This window comes from Jaculus jaculus, chromosome 10 (genome assembly GCF_020740685.1).
Source record: "Jaculus jaculus isolate mJacJac1 chromosome 10, mJacJac1.mat.Y.cur, whole genome shotgun sequence".
NCBI classification, from domain to species: domain Eukaryota; kingdom Metazoa; phylum Chordata; class Mammalia; order Rodentia; family Dipodidae; genus Jaculus; species Jaculus jaculus.
In genome coordinates, this window is record NC_059111.1 from 11596960 (window position 1) to 11615000 (window position 18041).

Below are 18041 nucleotides of genomic sequence, written 5' to 3' on the forward strand. Positions count from 1 at the left end.
CTTTGTTTCTGAGGCTGTTGTAAAAAGCAATCAGAATCTCAGTACTGTGTCCTGGGGAAATTCATGGTCTAAAATGTGTACATTCTGCTTTTCATAACACACCATCACCACCACACCAGGGATGTTGGACTCTGTCTACCAGTTTGCGTGCATGACTTAAGAAAAAGTGCCCTGTGTTATGAGAAAGATTAATTTCTCCTTTCCTTAGTCCTTCCTGTTGAGCATTTATTCGCATTGAACTGCCTCTGCTCACTCCTCATTGATGTCCGCTCAGCTGTGAGCCCTGCTTGTTGCACAGCCTTGGTTCTGCAAGTCCTGAACTCTGGATTCCCAGGGAAATCCAGCAGATTCTTGCTCTGTGGTACAGTTGTACAGCATTCCTTTTTTCTGTCCAACCTCTACAGAGAAGGTGGGAAGGACAACTAACGGTACTTCTTCAGGGAAAAAGAATAAAGTCTTTCTGGTTTTGTGTAACCCTTATCGTCACTGAAGGTAAACTGAGTAGCACTTTGAATTCTGTGCTAAAGTTTTCTGGCACTATTTTATTTTATTTTTATCTGTTTGTTTATTTATTTACTTATTTTGAGGTAGGATCTCACTATAGCCCAGGCTGACCTGGAATTCACTGTGAAGTCTCAAGTTCACTGCCATCCTCCTACCTGTACCTCCCTAGTGCTGGGATCAGAGGCCTATGCCAACCATGCTGGCTGGCTCTCTTAACACCAAAATAAAGCTGAAATGTAGGAAGAGACTAAGGAAAGAAAAATGAAGTGTCTCTGCCTTTTTGAAGGTGACCTACACACAGAGGAGTCTGCATTGCCTTTTCTTTTTTTAATATTTTTGTTCATTTTTATTTATTTATTTGAGAGTGACAGAGAAAGAAAGAGGCAGAGAGAGAGAGAGAGGGAGTGAATGGATACACCAGGGCCTCCAGCCACTGCAAACAAACTCCAGACGTGTGCGCCCCCTTGTGCATCTGGCTAACGTGGGTCCTGGGGAATCGAGCCTTGAACTGGGGTCCTTAGGCTTCACAGGCAAGCACTTAACCACTAAGCCATCTCTCCAGCCCTGCATTGCCTTTTCTACCTGGATAGGTTGTCTGCACACCTAAAAATATCAGGAGCTGCAACAAATCAGGTTATGCAGTTATTCTGTGATAAAATTTCCAAGAACCCACCCCAGAAACCACTTGGAGCCATATGAGTTAATGGCAAAGTAACTTGGAAAATCTTTTCATGGTTAGGCTTTGAATGTCCCTCTTTAGTTCACATGGTAATGGTAGTATAAAGTCTCTCTTATTTGGTGACACACCAGGGAGGAAGTGTGGGAGAAGCTTTCGGGTAGATGGCCCTCAGATGCTCAGTGATGAATAGCACAATTTAAAGTCCAGTGGAAATTCTTAGCAGTCAGAGTGTAAACTTGCCCAAGAACAGCCTGCCAGGCAGTGCTTTCTGACACCTCCCTCTCACCCTGTCTCTGACCCCATCTGAACCTGTCACTTGACCCTGTCACTCACTCTGACCATGTTTCTCCCTTTGATCCTGTCTCTCTGACCTGGTCACTCCTCCTCACTCTGTCACTCCCTCTGACCCTGTCTGTCTGACTCCGTCACTGACCATCAGGCACTCCAACCCTTCACTCACTCTGACCCTGTCACTGATCACCAGTCCCTCCAACCCTGTCAGTCACTCCAACCCTGTCACTCATTCTGATGCTGTCAATCATTCTGTCACCCACTCGATGTCAGTCCCTCTAACTGCCAGTCCCTCTGACATTGTCACTCATTCTGACCCTGTCAGTCACTCTGACCCTGTACACTGACCAGCACCCTCTAACTGTTACTCCCTCTGACATCGTCACTCACTCTGACCCTGTTTCTCCCCATGAACCTCAGTCCTCTGGCCCCATCTGTCCCTCTGACCTGGTCACTCTCTCTCACCCTGTCACTCTGACCCTGTCCCTCAGTTTGGCCTGAGGAAGTTTCAGATTTCTTAGTGAGCTTTCTCTCTCTTTTTTAAATGTCTTATTTATTTGTTTGAGAGAGGAGAAAGGGAGAGAGAGAAAATCAGCATACCAGGGCCTCCAGCCCCTGCAAACAAACTCCAGATGCATGCACCAATTTGTGCATCTGGCTTTATGTGGGTCCTGGAGAATCGAACCCAGGTTGTTAGTCTTTGCAGGCATGCGCCTTAACTGCTAAACCATCTTCTCCTGCCCATAGAGGGAGAGGCTCACTATAGCCCAGGCGCCAAGGAAAAAAAATAGGAAATAGGTTGTTATAAACTTTTAGCTTAAACTAAAGAACAGCCAGTTCTCTTTCTGTAGATTAGCTATAAGGAACCAAACAAAATAAAACAAAACCCAAACCCCTTTCTTGGTTTTTTTTGTTTGTTTGTTTGTTTTTTTTTTTTTTGGTTTTTCAAGATAGGGTCTCACACTGGCCCAGGCTGACCTGGAATTCACTATGGAGTCTCAGGGTGGCCTTAAACTCATGGCAATCCTCCTACCTCTACCTCCCAAGTGCTGGGATTAAAGGTGTGTGCCACCATGCCCCAAACCCCTCTTCTTGGATATTGTTCAAGGTAAGGTCTCACTCTAGCCCAGGCTAATCTCTCACTCACTGTGGTACCAGGCTGGCCTCAAACTCACAAAGAACTATGATCATCCCACCTCTGCTTCCCAAGTGCTGTGATTAAAGGCATGGGCCATTTGGCTTATATTTTATTTTATTTTATTTTATTTATTTTATTTTATTTTATTTATTTTATTTTATTTTATTTATTTTATTTTATTTTATTTTATTTTATTTTATTTTATTTTATTTTATTTTATTTTATTTTATTTTATTTTATTTTATTTTATTTTATTTTATTAAGTTTGAGACAGAGAGGGTTATAGAGAGAGATACTGGGCAGGCCAGGGCCTCTAGCCACTGAAAGTGAACTCCAGACACATGTGCCACCTTGTGCATCTGGTTTACGTGAGACCTGAAGAATCAAACCTGGGCCCTTTGGCTTTGCAGGCAAGTGTCTTAACCGCTAAAACATCTCTCTAGCTTTTGGTATTGGTTTTTCGAGGTAGGGTCTCACTCTAACCCAGGCTGACCTGTTAAAAGCAAATGTCAAAAGCCAAATCTGGGCCGGGCGTGGTGGCGCACGCCTTTAATCCCAGCACTCGGGAGGCCGAGGTAGGAGGATCGCCGTGAGTTCGAGGCCACCCTGAAACTCCATAGTGAATTCCAGGTCAGCCTGGGCTAGAGTGAGACCCTACTTCAAAAAAACCAAAAAAAAAAAAAAAAAAAAAGCCAAATCTGTAAATTGATTATAGTAGCACACACCTTTAATCCTAGCACTTGGGAAGCAGGGGTAGGAGGATAGAGTTAGAGGCTACCCTGAGACTACATAGTGAATTCCAGGTGAGCCTGGGCTAGAGTGAGACTTTATCTCAGAAAAATAAACAACAGAAAAAAGCCAGGTGTGTACTCTTTTTTACTGGAAGGCAGAACTAGGAGGATCCCTGTAAATTCAAAACTGCCCTGAGACTACATACTGAATTCCAGGATAGCCTAGGCTACAGTGAAACCCTACCTTGAGACAAAACAAAACAAAAAAGTTGCTGGGCATGGTGGCACATGCCTTTAATCCCAGCACTTTGGAGGCAGAGGTAGGAGGATCGCCATGAGTTCGAGACCACCTTGAGAGTACATAGTGAATTCTGGGCCACAGTGAGACCCTACCTCCAAAAAACCAAAATAAATAAAAAACAAGTATCTGTGAAACTAGAGAAATAGCAAGCTTCAGTTTGTTAGACTTGGAGGTGGAAAGTCCAGTAGTAAAGCAGTTTCCCCTGATACCCGAGAGTCAAATAGCAAGTACTTATGTGGAGTTCTCAGCTTTTCTGAATGTTTGGAGGAAGGTGACCCATACCATAGACTCCAGGAGCAACAGAGGATCCAACCTGGGAAAAGCTTGTTCTACATGTCTCATGCAGAAAAGAAAGAACATAGTCACAGTACCATTCTCTGTCAGAAAGAACTTGTATAAATGTTTGTCCACTTACGTATGTGGCTACAGTATGGCTTGACTCGTGGGTTGAAATGTAAACTGGTCCAATATTGGGTTTCAGATGTAAAGATGGGATAGTCCAGAAAAAAATCATGATTAAAAATGTCCTAAAAAAATAAATAAAAATAAAAATAAATTTAAAAAATAATAATAATAAAAAATGTCCTAGCTTAAGCTGGGCGTGGTAGCGCACGCCTTTAATGCCAGCACTCGGGAGGCAGAGGTAGGAGAATTGCCTTGAGTTCGAGGCCACCCTAAGACTCCACAGTGAATTCCAGGTCAGCCTGGGCTAGTGAGACCCCACCTTGAAAAACCAAAACCAAACCAAAACAAACAAACAAAAAAATGTCCTAGCTTTGAGTCAGTAAAATCAAGGCATGAAGGGGTTGTTCATCCATAGAAAGATATGTCAGAAAGTAGTGAGATCTTGACACGAGGGGCAAAATGTTAATACAGAACATTTAAGAGTCTAAAGTGGGGCTGGGGAGATGGCTTAGCAGTTAAGCGCTTGCTTGTGAAGCCTCAAGACCCCCGTTCGAGGCTCAATTCCCCAGGACCCACATTAGCCAGATGCACAAGGAGGCACTCGCGTCTGGAGTTTGTTTGCAGTGGCTGGAGGCCCTTGCACGCCCCTTCTCTCTCTCTCTCTTTTTCTATCTGCCTCTTTGTCTCTGCGTCTGTCTCTCTCAAATAAATAAATAAAAATAAAACAAAAAATTAAAAAGAAGAGTCCAAAGTGGTACTAATATGGTAACTACTGGCCACATATGGCTTAAATTTGAATTGAATTTCAAGTAAAGAGTTAGTATTCCATCACTGTTATATCTTAAGTATTCAAATAGACACACTTGGCTGGGTGTGGCAGCCCATGCCTTTAATCCCAGGCAGACATCGAGGCCATCCTGAGAAATTACATAGTGAATTCCAGGTCAGCCTGAGCTACTGCGAGACCATCCCCTCCCCACCATCCCCCCCCAAAAAATAGACATATGTGGCTAGTGACTTCTGAATTGACCAGTAGCCTTGTCTGGAACAAGGGTGAGGAAGCTTTTATGTAAAGGCCCTGATAACAGATAGTTTAGGGTGTTTTTTTATTTTGTTTTGTTTTGTTTTAGTTTAGGTTTTACAAGCCATTCAACTGTGCTGTCGTACAAATGCATCCCTAGGTATTGTAACTAAGTAAGTTTGGCTGGAGCCATAGACACTTCGTAGACACTGAAGTTGTCTCCCCCACCCCCACCCCCCCCACGTCTTAGGATGGAGGATTTTTTTTTTTTTTTTTTTCAAGGTAGGATTTCATTCTGGCTCAGGCTGACCTGGAATTCACTATGTAGTCTCAACTCATGGCAATCCTCCTAACTCTGCCTCCTGAGTGCTGGGATTAAAGGCATGCGTCATCACACCTGGCTTTGGAGGTATTTATTTATTGATTGATTTGAGAGAGTGGGAGAGAAAGGCAGACAGAGAGAGGGAGAGAGAGAAAGAGAGAGAATGGGCGCGCTAGGGCCTCCAGCCACTGCATCTGGCTGACATGGGTCCTGGGGAATGGAACTGAGGTCCTTTGGCTTTGCAGGCAAACGCCTTAACCGTAAGCCATCTCTCCAGCTCCATTGGAGGGTTTTATGGTTATTTATTTTTTGTTTTTATTTTTTATTTTTTTTCTAGGTAGGTGTTAGGTGGGACTATGTTCAGAACAAAGGACCTAACAAGATGGCCATACTTTCCAATACCTTACCACCCATATTCCTGAGCATGATGGGGGGGGACCAGCAGTTTCAAGACTCCCCTGGCGGCCAACGGCTGTGCCCCCCTCCCTAGTTGTAACCTTATAAGGAGATCTGCTTTCCCTCATCCTTGAAATAGTTACTTTCCTCAGCCTGCCCTTTCTTGTAGCTAAGGTGTCAGCTCTTCCCGCCCTCCCCTTTAAAAGACACCTTAGCTCCCGGATGAGACTTCTCTGGCTTACATCTTGGGACCAGTGATCCTCCAGAGGGCAGTGCCAATAAACCTGAACTAGCTTTACTAATCCGGTATGATCTGGTTCCTCACATTGGTCAAGCCTTTAAGGAGTCTCACTCTAGCCCAGGCTAACCTTGAATTTACTATGTAGTTTCAGGCTGGCCTCAAACTCATGGCAAGTCTCTTTCTTACTTCTGCCTCCCAAGTGCTGGAATTAAGGGTACGTACCACCATGCCTAGTGGGTTTGCTGTTTTATTTATTTGACAGAGAAAGAAGGAGGAGGAGGAGGAGGAGGGAAAGAGAGAGAGAGAGAATGGACATGTCAGGGCCTCCAGCCACTGCAAGCAAACTCCAGATATGTGTGCCCCTTTGTGCATGTGGCTAACATGGGTCCTGGGGAATTGAACCTGGGTACTTTGGCTTTGCAGGCAAACACGTTAACTGCTAGGCCATCTCTCCAGCCCCGGATTTTCTGTCTTTGAGATAGGGTCTCCTTATGTAGCCAAAGCTGGCCTTGACATCTTTTTTTTTTTTTTTTTTAATATTTTACTTTTTTTTTTTGTTTTTTTCGAGGTAGGGTCTCACTCTGGCTCAGGCTGATCTGGAATTCGCCATGGAGTCTCAGGGTGGCCTCGAACTCTCGGTGATCCTCCTACCTCTGCCTCCCGAGTGCTGGGATTAAAGGCGTGCGCCACCACGCCCGGCTATATTTTACTTTTATTTGTTTATGAGACAGAGAATGGGCACACTGGGGCTTGTAGCCACTGCAAACAAACTCTAGACACATGCACTGCTGCTACCATCATATTGCATCTGGCTTATGTGGCTACTGGGAAATCAAACCTGGTTCCTTAGGCTTCATAGGCAGACGCCTCAATAGGTAAGCTATTTCTCCAGCCCTGGCCTTGACATCTTGATCCCTAGCTTCAGGCTCCTGAGTTTCTGGGATTACAGGTGTGTATCAACATACCCAGCTTCATATAATTTTTTCTTTCCAAATTTTTTCTTTTTTTTTTTGAGGTAGGGTCTCTGACCTGGAATTCACTATGTAGTCTCAGGGTGGCCTTGAACTCATGGTGATCCTCTGACATCTGCCTCCTGAATGCTTTTTTTTAATTATCTTTATTTATTGGAGAACGACAGACAGAGAGAGAAAGAGTCAGATAGACAGAGGGAGGGAGAGAGAGAATGGGCAAGCCAGGGTCTTCAGTCCCTGGAAACAAACCTCAGACACGTGCACCCCTTGTGTATCTGGCTAATGTGAGTCCTGGGGAATTGAGCCTCAAACCGGGGTCCTTAGGCTTCATAAGCAAGCGCTTAACCACTAAGCCATCTCTCTAGCCCTCCAATGTTTTTTATTAACAATTTCCATGATTATAAAAAATATCCCATGGTAATGCCCTCCCTCACTCCACTTTACCCTTTGAAACTCCATTCTCCATCATATCCTCTTCCCCTCTCAATTACTCCCTTTTATTTTGATGTCATGATCTTTTCCTCCTATTATGATGGTCTTGTGTAGGTACTGTCAGGCACTGTGAGGTCATGGATATCCAGGCCATTTGGTGTCTAAGGATAAAAAATATGGGCTGGAGAGATGGCTTAGCAATTAAGCGCTTGTCCGTGAAGCCTAAGGACCCAGGTTCAAGTCTCCATTCTCCAGGACCCACGTTAGCCAGATGCACAAGGGGGCCACAAGTCTGGAGTTCTGGAGGCTCTGGCACGCCCATTCTCTCTTCCTCTTTCTCTATCTGACTCTTTCTCTCTCTGTCACTCTCAAATAAATAAAGTTAAAAAATACTTTTTTTATTTTGAGAGAGAGATACAGAAATAGGGAGAGAGAGAGAGAGAGAGAATGGGTGCACCAGGGCCTCCAGCCATTGCAAACGAACTCCAGATGTGTGCACCCCCTTGTGCATCTAGTTTACCTGGGGCCTGGAGAATTGAACCTGGGCTTTGGCTTTTTAAGTAAGTGCCTTAACTGCTAAGCCATCTCTCCAGCCCATATAATATTTGTGTTGTAAAATATTTTCTTTTTTTAAATTTTCTTTTATTTATTTATTTTTTTGGTGTCTCAAGGTAGGGTCTCACTGTAGCTCAGGCTGACCTGAATTCACTATGTATTCTCAGGGTGGCCTTAAACTCATGGTAATCCTCCTACCTCTGCCTCCTGAGTGCTGGGATTAAAGGCATGCGCCACCACGTCTGGCTTTAATTTCTATTTATTTATCAGAGAGAGAGAGAGAGAGAGAGAGAATCAGCACACCAGGGCCTCCAGCCACTGCAAACAAACTCCAGACACATGCACTACCTTGTGCATCTGGCTTAAGTGGGACCTGGAGAATTGAACCTGAGTCCTTAGGCTTCACAAGCAAGCACCTTAACCATTAAGTCATCTCTCCAGCCCTCTTTTGATTGAAAAAAACATTTCATTTTTATTCATTAATTTCTTTGACAGAGAAAAAGAGGGAGAAAGAGAGGGACAGAGAAAGAGAATGGGTGCTCCAGCCACTGCAAATGAACTCCACACACATAGGCCTCTTTGTGCATTTGGCTTATGTGGGTCCTGGGGAATCAAACCTGGGAACTTTGGCTTTGCAGACAAATGCCTTAACTGCTAAGCCATCCCTCCAGTCCCTCTTTTGATTTTTTAAAACAATTTTATTTCTTTTTTTAAAAAATATATTTTATTTATTTATTTATTTGGGAAAGAGGCAGAGAGAGAGTGGGAGAGAATGGGGGTGCCAGGGCCTCCAGCCACTGCAAACGAACTCCAGATGCATGCACCCCCTTGTGCATCTGGCTTACATAGGTCCTGGAAAATGGAACTGGGATCCTTTGGCTTTGCAGACAAATGCCTTAACCACTAAGCCATCTCTCCAAGCCCTCTTTTGATTGTTTTGGTTTTCCGAGGTAGGGTCTCACTCTAGCTCAGGCTGACCTGGAATTCACTATGTAGTTTCAGGGTGGCCTCGAATTTACAGCAATCCTCCTACCTCTGCCTCCCAACTGCTGGGATTAAATTAGGCGTGCGCCACCACGCCCACGCCTGGCTCAAATAAATATTTCTTTAAAAATCAAAAGAGGAGCCGAGCGTGGTGGCACACGCCTTTAATCCCAGCACTCAGAAGGCAGGGGCAGAAGGATCGTAGTGAGTTTGAGGCCATGCTGAAACTACATACTGAATTCCAGGTTTGCCTGGGCTAGAGCAAAACCCTCTCTCTCCAAAAAAAAAAATAAATTAAAAAAAAAAATTGCAAATACAGAGACAGAGAGAGGAGAGACAAGAGAGAATGGGTATGATGCCAGAGCCTCCAGCCGCTGCAAATGAACTCCAGCCATATATGCCACCTGCGTTGTTAGGCTTTATAGGCAAGGCAAGTGCTTTAACCACTGACCCATCTCTCCAGCAGCCATCTTTGATTACTTTTAAAATATTTATTTATTTATTTTTATTATTTATTTATTTATTTATTTTTGGTTTTTCGAGGTAGGGTCTCACTCTAGCCCAGGCTGACCTGGAATTCATGATGGAATCTCAGGGTGGCCTAGAACTCATGGCAATCCTCCTACCTCTGCCTCCTGAGTGCTGGGATTAAAGGTTTGTGCCACCATACCCGGCATTAAAATATTTATTTGTTTGAGAGAGTATATGAGAGAATATGAGAGAGCGTGCCATGGCCACTTGCCCATACAAACAAAGGAACTCCAGACCCATGCACTACTTAGTGCATCTGGCTTTGTGTGGGTATTTGGTATCCAACCTGGGCCTCTATAATTTTTTTTTCCCAAGTTAAGGTCTCACTCTAGCTCAGGCTAACCTGGAATTTACTATGTAGTCTCGGGGTAGCCTCGAACTCAAGGTGATCTTCCTACCTCTACCTCTCTAGTGTTGGGATTAAAGGCATGGGCCACTACATCCAGCACTGGGCCTCTATCTTTTGTGAGAAAATGCCTTTAACTGCTGAGCCATCTCACTAGATCTTGATTAGTAATTGATTTGTTTATTTATTTTTTTTGTTTTTCGAGGGTCTCACTCTAGCTCAGGCTGACGTGGAATTCACTATGTCATCTCAGGGTGGCCTCAAACTCATGGCGATCCTTCTACCTCCTCCTCCCCAGTGCTAGGGTTAAAGGTGTGTGCGACCATGACCGGCTGATTTATTTTTTAATTTATTATTATTACTTGGTTTTTCATGGTAGGGTCTCACTGTAGCCCAGGCTGGCCTGGAACTTACTATGTAGTCTTAGAGTGGCCTCGAACTCAAAGTAATCCTCCTACCTCAGCCTCCCAAGGGTTGGGATTAAAAGCATGTGCCACCACGCCTGGCTAATAAATTTTTTTTTTTAATTTATTTATGAGAGAGAGAGAGGATGGGTGCATCAGGGCCTCTAGCCACTGCAAATGAACTTCAGACTCATGTGCTGCCTTGTACATCTGGCTCACGCGGGTTCTGGGGAATGGAACCTGATACAGGGAAGCACCTTAACTGCTCAGCCATCTTTCCTGCCTTTGGTTATTTATTTATTTATTTTTGAGGTAGGATTTCGCTCTGACTCAGAGCTGACCTGGAATTCACTATGTAGTCTCAGGGTGGCCTCGAATTCACTGATTCTCCTACCTCTGCTTCCTAAGTGTTGGGATTAAAGGCTTGGATCATGTAAAGCTTGATTATTTTTTAACTATTGAGTTACAGATAAATCTAAAACACTAATCCCCAATCTTTATCTGCGAGGTACCTAATTCTCACTGATAAGATACCCTGTAGGCTGGAAGTTTGCTATCACCTAACCTCCTTCTGATGGGGGGGGAGGGGATTCTATTTTCTAGACAAAACAAGCTGAGTGTTCTTCATCTTAACTGTCAACCCTCCCACTCTCCTTCTCTTTTTGTAGAGAGATAGGGACTTCATGGCTCATTCTATCTTCTAGTCACAAGCTCCCTTGAATGGCCCTGTTGAAAGATGCCTTAAAATAAGGGAAGAAAGGAAAGATAACTGCATAGTTGAATAAAATGGTCAAGGACTCAGGAAGGACATAATAGGGGTAAGTAGTGGGGAGCCTTGAGAGTTAAGATAAATTTATGCTTGCTATGATGGGAGTTGGAAGTCTGAGGAGGTCATGAAGAGTATGTTCTACAAGCAACTGGTGGGTGGGAGGGCTCACCTAAACATGGACTGAAATATCTAATGTGTTGGGCAAACTGAAATAGGCGACAGAGAAAGGTAAAATTACAAAGGATGGTCGGGTGTGGTGGCACTCGCCTTTAAGCCCAGTACTCGGGAGGCAGAGGTAGGAGGATCACTGTGATTTGGAGGCCACCCTGAGACTACATAGTGAATTCCAGGTCAGTCTGAGCTAGAGCGAGAGTCTTACCTTGAAAAGCAAAAACAACAGCAGCAAAAAGTTACAACGGATAGAAATAGAATTGTGGGTTGGAGGACAGCATTTAATTCCCTCCCCCCCCGAATTTAGTGATAAAAGATGGTGAGATGAAAGGAATACAGAACTAGAAATAAAATTTAAAAAGCACCAAGCCACCCCTGAGAGAACAAAGGATCAAAGATATGGTTTGCTGAACGAAGGGGTTAAAAACAAAAAAACAAAAACAACAGAACTAGGTGACAGCATCATTAAGCTGTGATCAGCTTGCGGGTGCTGAAGTTTCGTGGGAGCCCGGGTGGGTCTGTCCTCCTCCCCACGAGCGGTCTGAAGGACATCTGCAGGCAGGCTGGCGGTGCAGGGCGACCCACGCCGGTCCGCCGCGCGAGCTCCTCCTCCGAGGACAGAGCCTTGGGCTCCGGCGCTGCAAGCCAGGGGTCTGGCTCCATCCCGTTTCAACCGGCTCTCGCGCGGGTGTGTGTGGCGGGGGGGGGTCCCCGGGGTTCTCGGCACCGGCGGGCACCGCGCAAGCCGAGCCGCTCCAGGAGCTGGCTGCAGCATCCAGGCTCCGGGTTTCCCGGGCGCCGCGCCGCGCTCCCCTCCCGGCTGCTTCCAGCCCGGGCAGCCGCCGCCGTCCCGATCCGCGGGCCCGCCGATCCAGTGTCCGCGTCTTCCAGTCGGCCCTGGCTGTCCCGGATCGCGGCGACGGCGACGGCGGCGGCGGCGGTGGCTGGGAGAGAGAGAGAGAGAGAGAGAGAGAGAGAGAGAGAGAGAGAGAGAGAGGGAGAGGGGGCGAGAGGGGGAGAGGGAGAGAGAGGGGAGGGGGGTGCAACCCGCGGCCCCGGGACACGGCGGGGCACCGGCCAGGCGGGGCGGAGCGGCGACAGGAGGAGGAGGAGGAGGAGGAGGAAGGGGGGGCGGAGAATCCCGAGCCGGAGCCGGGGCGGGGTGGGGGGGAGGGGCCCGGGAACGGATGGCGGCCTGGGACCCGTAGCAGAAGACGGCTCTAGGGCCCGGGGCTCCCCCCCCCCGGGCGGCCGGAGGCGGCGGCGGCGGCGGCGGCGGCTCCCGGGGAACCGGCCGCGCGGTGAGTCCCGAGCTTTGTGTTGGAGCTGGGGGGGGTGTCCGGGGGAGGAGGAGGATGGAGGCGGCGCGGTGGCCGAGGCCGGGGGTTGCTGAGCGGGGTGCGGGGGGGGGGGAGCCGCGGCCTGACGGAGGAAGTGGGGGGCTGCGGGGACGGCCGGGGCGGAGCGAGGTGTGGGTGGGTCGGGGGGGGGGGAAGGTGTGTGATGGGCGGGGGAAGGGGGTCGTTGCGAGGTTTTTTTTTTTTTTGGGGGGGGTTGCGGGCGGGTCGTAGGAAAGGACGGCCGGGCCGGGCCCGGGCAGCGAGGGGAAGTTGGAGCGTGCTCCCCGGAGCTGCGGGATTGAGGTATCGGGGAGCCCGGGACTCCGAGCCGAGGGCGGCTGCCCGGGCCGGCGAGCCGGGGCCACGGAGTTTCGGACGCCCGTGTGGCTCTGTGCAGGGCTGGCGTTGGGGGGAGAGAAGTGGAGGCGACCCTGGCCCGACGGGGTAAAGCGCGGGGCGGGGGGTGGTGGTGGTCTGCAAGGGAAGGGCTGCAAGCTGGACGTGTGCATGCGTGTGTGCATGTGCGTGTGCGCGTGTGCGCGCGGCCCAGGGTGGGGGGAAGCCGGGTGGCCGGGACAGCGTGCAGTAAGTAAAGGTTGTGGGGGTGTAACCCCCCCCTTTCCAGGCTCTGCGCGTCACATTTTACTCCAGTCCTTTTCTTCAAGATGGAGGGAACCCTCCCTGGGCCTGGTGGACTTTTTCTTTTTTTTTTTTTTAAACTGCTCTCCTCTTTGGGTACCCCCCTCCTCTTCTCTCTCTCCCTGGGAGCGTTGCTGACCCCGTCCTGTTTGGAAAACCCACGCTGCCCTCTTTTTCCCTTTATGTGTAATTACGGTTGGATCATCTCTGTGCTTTTGCTCAGATTTTCTTTTCCTCCCTCTGGGGCTGAGGAGGAGGAGGAGGAGGAGACACATCTGACCAATTAATGTGTGTTTGTGAAACAGGCAGCAGCAAACAGTCATTTCAGCTTCTAGGAATTAGGCTCACACAGGGTGGAGAGATCAGAGCCCTTCAGGGGGAATATTTCTGAACAAATCACAGACGATTGTATTCTCTTAAGAAACCTCTTCCTTACCTAAATGAGAGTAAGAAAGATTGGGGGGGGGGGGAGAAGAAAGCCTGTCTGTTTGCAGCCATGTGTCCAGAGCCTCTGGGGTGGTGAGGAGAGTCCCTAAGCCCCTGCAGGCCTCGCTTTTCTGTACGAGGCTTTGCTCTGCAGCCTTGAGTTAATTTCACCCCTGCTGCTTTGTCTTGGGGGAGGGAGTGCTGGTTTAGGCTGTTGTGAGGAGATGACTGTTATGCTACCACACACAATAGTCGGTGTCATTTTATCGGGAGCGCTTACCCCAGGGCTGAGAACTGCTGCTGCACAGATAAACCCGGTCCCTCTCGCCCGCCTATTGTGTACACAGTGAAGGTCATAGGTTCAAGTCTTGTCTGAGAGCTTTGGATATGCTCCATCTCCCAGGCTCCTCAGTGCCATTTTCTTCCTTTTCCACACTGGGGCTTGCCATTGGTGGAGGCCAGACAGAAAGGCTCTTCTTTTTGAGTGAGGAACAATGCAGAGCTCACTGGCACACATTTTTCAGAAGAATAGGGGATGCCAGCCATGTTGTGCCTGCCTGTTTGGTTAGTTGGCCTGTACCAAGTTGTGGAGTAGTCATGTCTGGGATTCTCAGCCCTCATGTTTTGGGTCAGATCTTTAAGGAAGATTGCAAAGGGAGGGTTGTATATCCTATTATTTATTTATTTGTATATAAGTGAAACACTCATGCAATGATTTTTTGTTTGCTAGCTTAGGAATGCCACTAAAAATCTGTGCAGGGTTAAGATAGACAAGGACCAAGTTCCTCTCCACCCCACTACCAATAGTGTCTACTAGTTAGCTGCCTAGGCTGGCCTTGAAGTTGCAGTGTAGCCTACACTGGTCTCAAAGTCACAATCCTTCTGCCTTAGCCTCTGCAATGCTGGGATTTACAGACTTGTGCCACAAACCCTGCTTCCAACTACTTTTTTGTTTTGCTTTGTTTTTTTGAGGTAGTGTCTCACTTTAGCTCAGGCTGACCTGGAATTCTCTATGTAGTCTCAGGGTGGCCTCAAACTCACGGTGATCCTCCCACCTCTGCCTCCCCAGTGCTGGGATTAAAGGCGTGCGCCACCATGCTCGGCCTTTTTTTTTTTTTTTTAAATGGTGACTTCCTGGTCAACAGTTGTACAACAAAAAAAAAAGCCACCCAATTTACCTCTCCAGACAAGCTCTGGACACAAAACTTTCCTTTTTATAATTTAACTCTAAGGGAAAGAGATGATTTGCCATTGTGTTAGGGGGAGAGATTTGTCAAAGTGATTAAGGTTAAAATGCCATGTGGGTTTGGGGAATTAGAAGATGGGAAGAGCTTAGAGGGAATCCTGTCCTTGTATGTCTTATAGAAGCGCTCACTTAGTATTTATGTTCTATTCAGTGTGTAAAAAATCATTTGGGGCTAGAAAAGAGGTTTCCACTTAGGGCATTAATGAAAACTTTAAAAAAGATTAGAAATAAACTCATTGTAGGAGAGGATTGCATTCAGTACACTATATACACAATAGCCAACCAACCATTTTCCATAGAGTATTGAATGGGAACTCGAGCCTTGGATTTTGGCAAAGGTCTTTCAAAGGCAGTGAATCTGACTGACTGGTATTTCCCTCATGCCTTGATTTCATTGAGTTAGTTTCTTTCTGTTGTTGCCATCCTCGCATTTGTCCTTGGGCTCACCTGCTGCTAGGAGACTTGGATCACCCCACCTCATGCCCTCACTGGACTCGTTGCGCTTCTTACAATGACGGCCTGCCACTTAGGTGTTGGGCTTTTCATAAGAAAGAACAGGTTGTTTTTACGATGATATTTTTTTGAATTATTTATTTATTTATTTGAGAGCGACAGACACAGAGAGAAAGACAGATAGAGGGAGAGAGAGAGAATGGGCGCGCCAGGGCTTCCAGCCTCTGCAAACGAACTCCAGACGTGTGCACCCCCTTGTGCACCATGATATTTTTTGAAAGCAGAGCTGTCTGTAGGCCACACAAACATGTTGTCTGTATGTCCTAAGTCCCTGACTGAGCTGCAGCTCAGTGGAGTCTGAAGCTTTGTGATCTGGAGCTGTTGGCGTTTTTTCTGAGTGCTGCAGATGATAGTGAAGGCAGAGCCTTATATTAAATTTGCTCTCATTAGATTTAGCCGTTTCAAAATTGGACCCTTGCTTCTAAGACCATCTTTCAGATAGCATTTTGGATCCCCCCTTCCCCGCCCCCAGCCTGTTGGTAGGAAGTATGTTCTGGTGAAAGGTCTAGATAGCTGGACAGATTAGTGCTTATTTTGTGTGGGGATATGGAAGTATAATTTTGGCTCCTGGTAGTAATTATGTCGCAGTTAGCATATAGCAACTAAATGACTGGAACAGGGTAATTTGTTGAGGGGTTTACTGATTGCTCTGTCAAGTGGAAGTGCCACTCCTTATTTATTTGACACTACTGCCTGAGTTGAGGCAGGGAAACTACATAAAAGACTGACATTTATTCTCACAAAGTTGCTTCTCTGCCGGGTACCTTCGTCCTTCTACTGCCACTTTGTCCTACTCCAACGACAGTGAAGCAGTTGTTCGTCCCATTATGAAACGCTGGCACGGGCGGGAACGCTGCGGGGCAGATGAGACCTTGCGGAGATAAGGCACCCGTAGGTTGTGTGGCAAGTTCTGTTCTCTGCAGCTTCTTGCCTTTAGTTGATTTTTTAAAAAATATCAGTTTCCTTTTTAAAAACAAATTACAACAAAAATGCACAAAATATAAAGCCACCTTGCATTAAATACATCCTCATATTACCTCTCTGATAAGAGTTGGCTGTGACAGACAAAAGATAGGTGATGCTGATTGGCGTGTTCTGGGTCCACTGAGTGTCAGGGAAGGACTCTCTTCAGCAGGGAACAGGTAATTCACCAAAGCACCTGTCTAGCAAGGCATGTGGCATTGGCGGCAGCTGTGCAGCTGGAGAGGGATTATTGAGCAGGTGGTTGGAGAATCACATGCCACAGTGACAAGAAAATACTTGGTCCTTTGTGGTTTAGGTTCAGTTCTTACGTGTGAAATTGTACTTTGTTTCATATTTCTCAATGCCTACTGTTGATTTGTTAGTGTGATGATAAAGGAATAGAGGAAAAAGATTATTTTTTGAGTAGCATGCCCTAGACACGGTCCTACATGGTGCTATTGTATTTCTGGGAATTTTGGCTTTATGCCCGACAAAAGGGAAGGAAATAGTGGTAATTCAATGTTCCTAGTACTTATTTATTAGAAGGAAATAGGAAACAGAAAATCTTTTGCTTTCCTGGTTGTGAAAAGCTTTAGCCCACTGGGAGAGGATTTCCAGCCGATTTTGTGCAAAGGATGTAATGGACTTTTTGTGTTAGGTTTAGCTGACATGCCTTACTCAAGACATGCATGTCTTTATTTTATGAATGTTATTATTATTATTCTTGGTTTTTCTGAGGTAGGGTCTCACTCTAGCCTTTTCAGATTTTTCCTCCAGCCCTTTTGTAATTCTTTTTCTTTTTCCAGACCTGTAAAAAAAGATTTTATTTATTTAAGAGAGAGTGAGTGAGAGAAAGAGAGAATATGAATGGACTTTCCAGGGCCTCCAACCATTGTGCAGACAAACTCCAGACACATGTACCACCCTGTGCATGTCTGTGGGTTCTGGGGAATCTAACCTGGGTCCTTTGGCTTTGTAGGCAAGTGCCTTAATCACTAAGCCATCTCTCCAGTCCTTTTTTGTTTTAAATTGACAACTTCCATAATATATTTTTCTTTATGTTATCTCTGTTAATAATTTCATTTTTCTTTTACATGTTTGTTGAGGCTAATTTTGTGTGTGTGTGTGTGTGTGTACACGTGTACGTGTGAATGCAGGCATGTGGACGTCAGAGACAACTTCCCGGTCCATGCTTTTTGTCCCACCTCCTTGGAGGCAGGGTTTCTCTGCATCTGGTCCTTTGTGCTGGGCTCACCAAGGGCTTCTGGGAGATCGTCCTTCTGCCTCAGCCTCACTACCGTCATCAGTGTGCTGGGTCACAGAGCCTGCTGTTTACACGGGGTCTGAGTGTTGAATTCAGGTACTTAGGTTGGCGTGGCAAGCGCTTTGTTTATACACTGGACCATTTCCCTAGCCTCTTGTTTTTACTTATTTATTTATTTACTTATTTTTTGCAACTGACCTGGAACTTACTCTGTAGTGTCAGGCTGGTCTCAAACTCACAGTGATCTTAGCTTCCTGAGTGCTGAGATTAAAGGTGTGAGCTACCATGCCGCCCACCCACTTTACTCCAACTTCCCACCCCCCTTTGAGGCAGTGTTCTGTTATGTAGCCCAGGCTGAACTCGTGATCATCTCGTTTCAACCTCCTGAGGGCTAGGATTGCAGGTTACAGGCTTGTACTACCATGCTTGGTCCTGTCCTCTCATGTATATGATGTTTA

The 18041-nt window shown here is 46.6% G+C and overlaps 1 protein-coding gene across 2 annotated transcripts in view; it reads left to right on the forward strand.

The window, feature by feature from the left end:
* Window positions 1-12442: 12442 nt before the first annotated feature.
* Znf609 (zinc finger protein 609) overlaps window positions 12443-18041 on the forward strand; it is a 147906-nt gene continuing 142307 nt past the window's right edge. Inside the window, exon 1 of one of the 2 annotated variants that reach the window (XM_045161086.1) lies at window positions 12443-12493. The gene's annotated coding sequence lies outside the window, so the exon portion shown is untranslated. The remainder of the gene's footprint in view (window positions 12494-18041) is intronic. The other variant, XM_045161085.1, reaches the window with a different exon arrangement.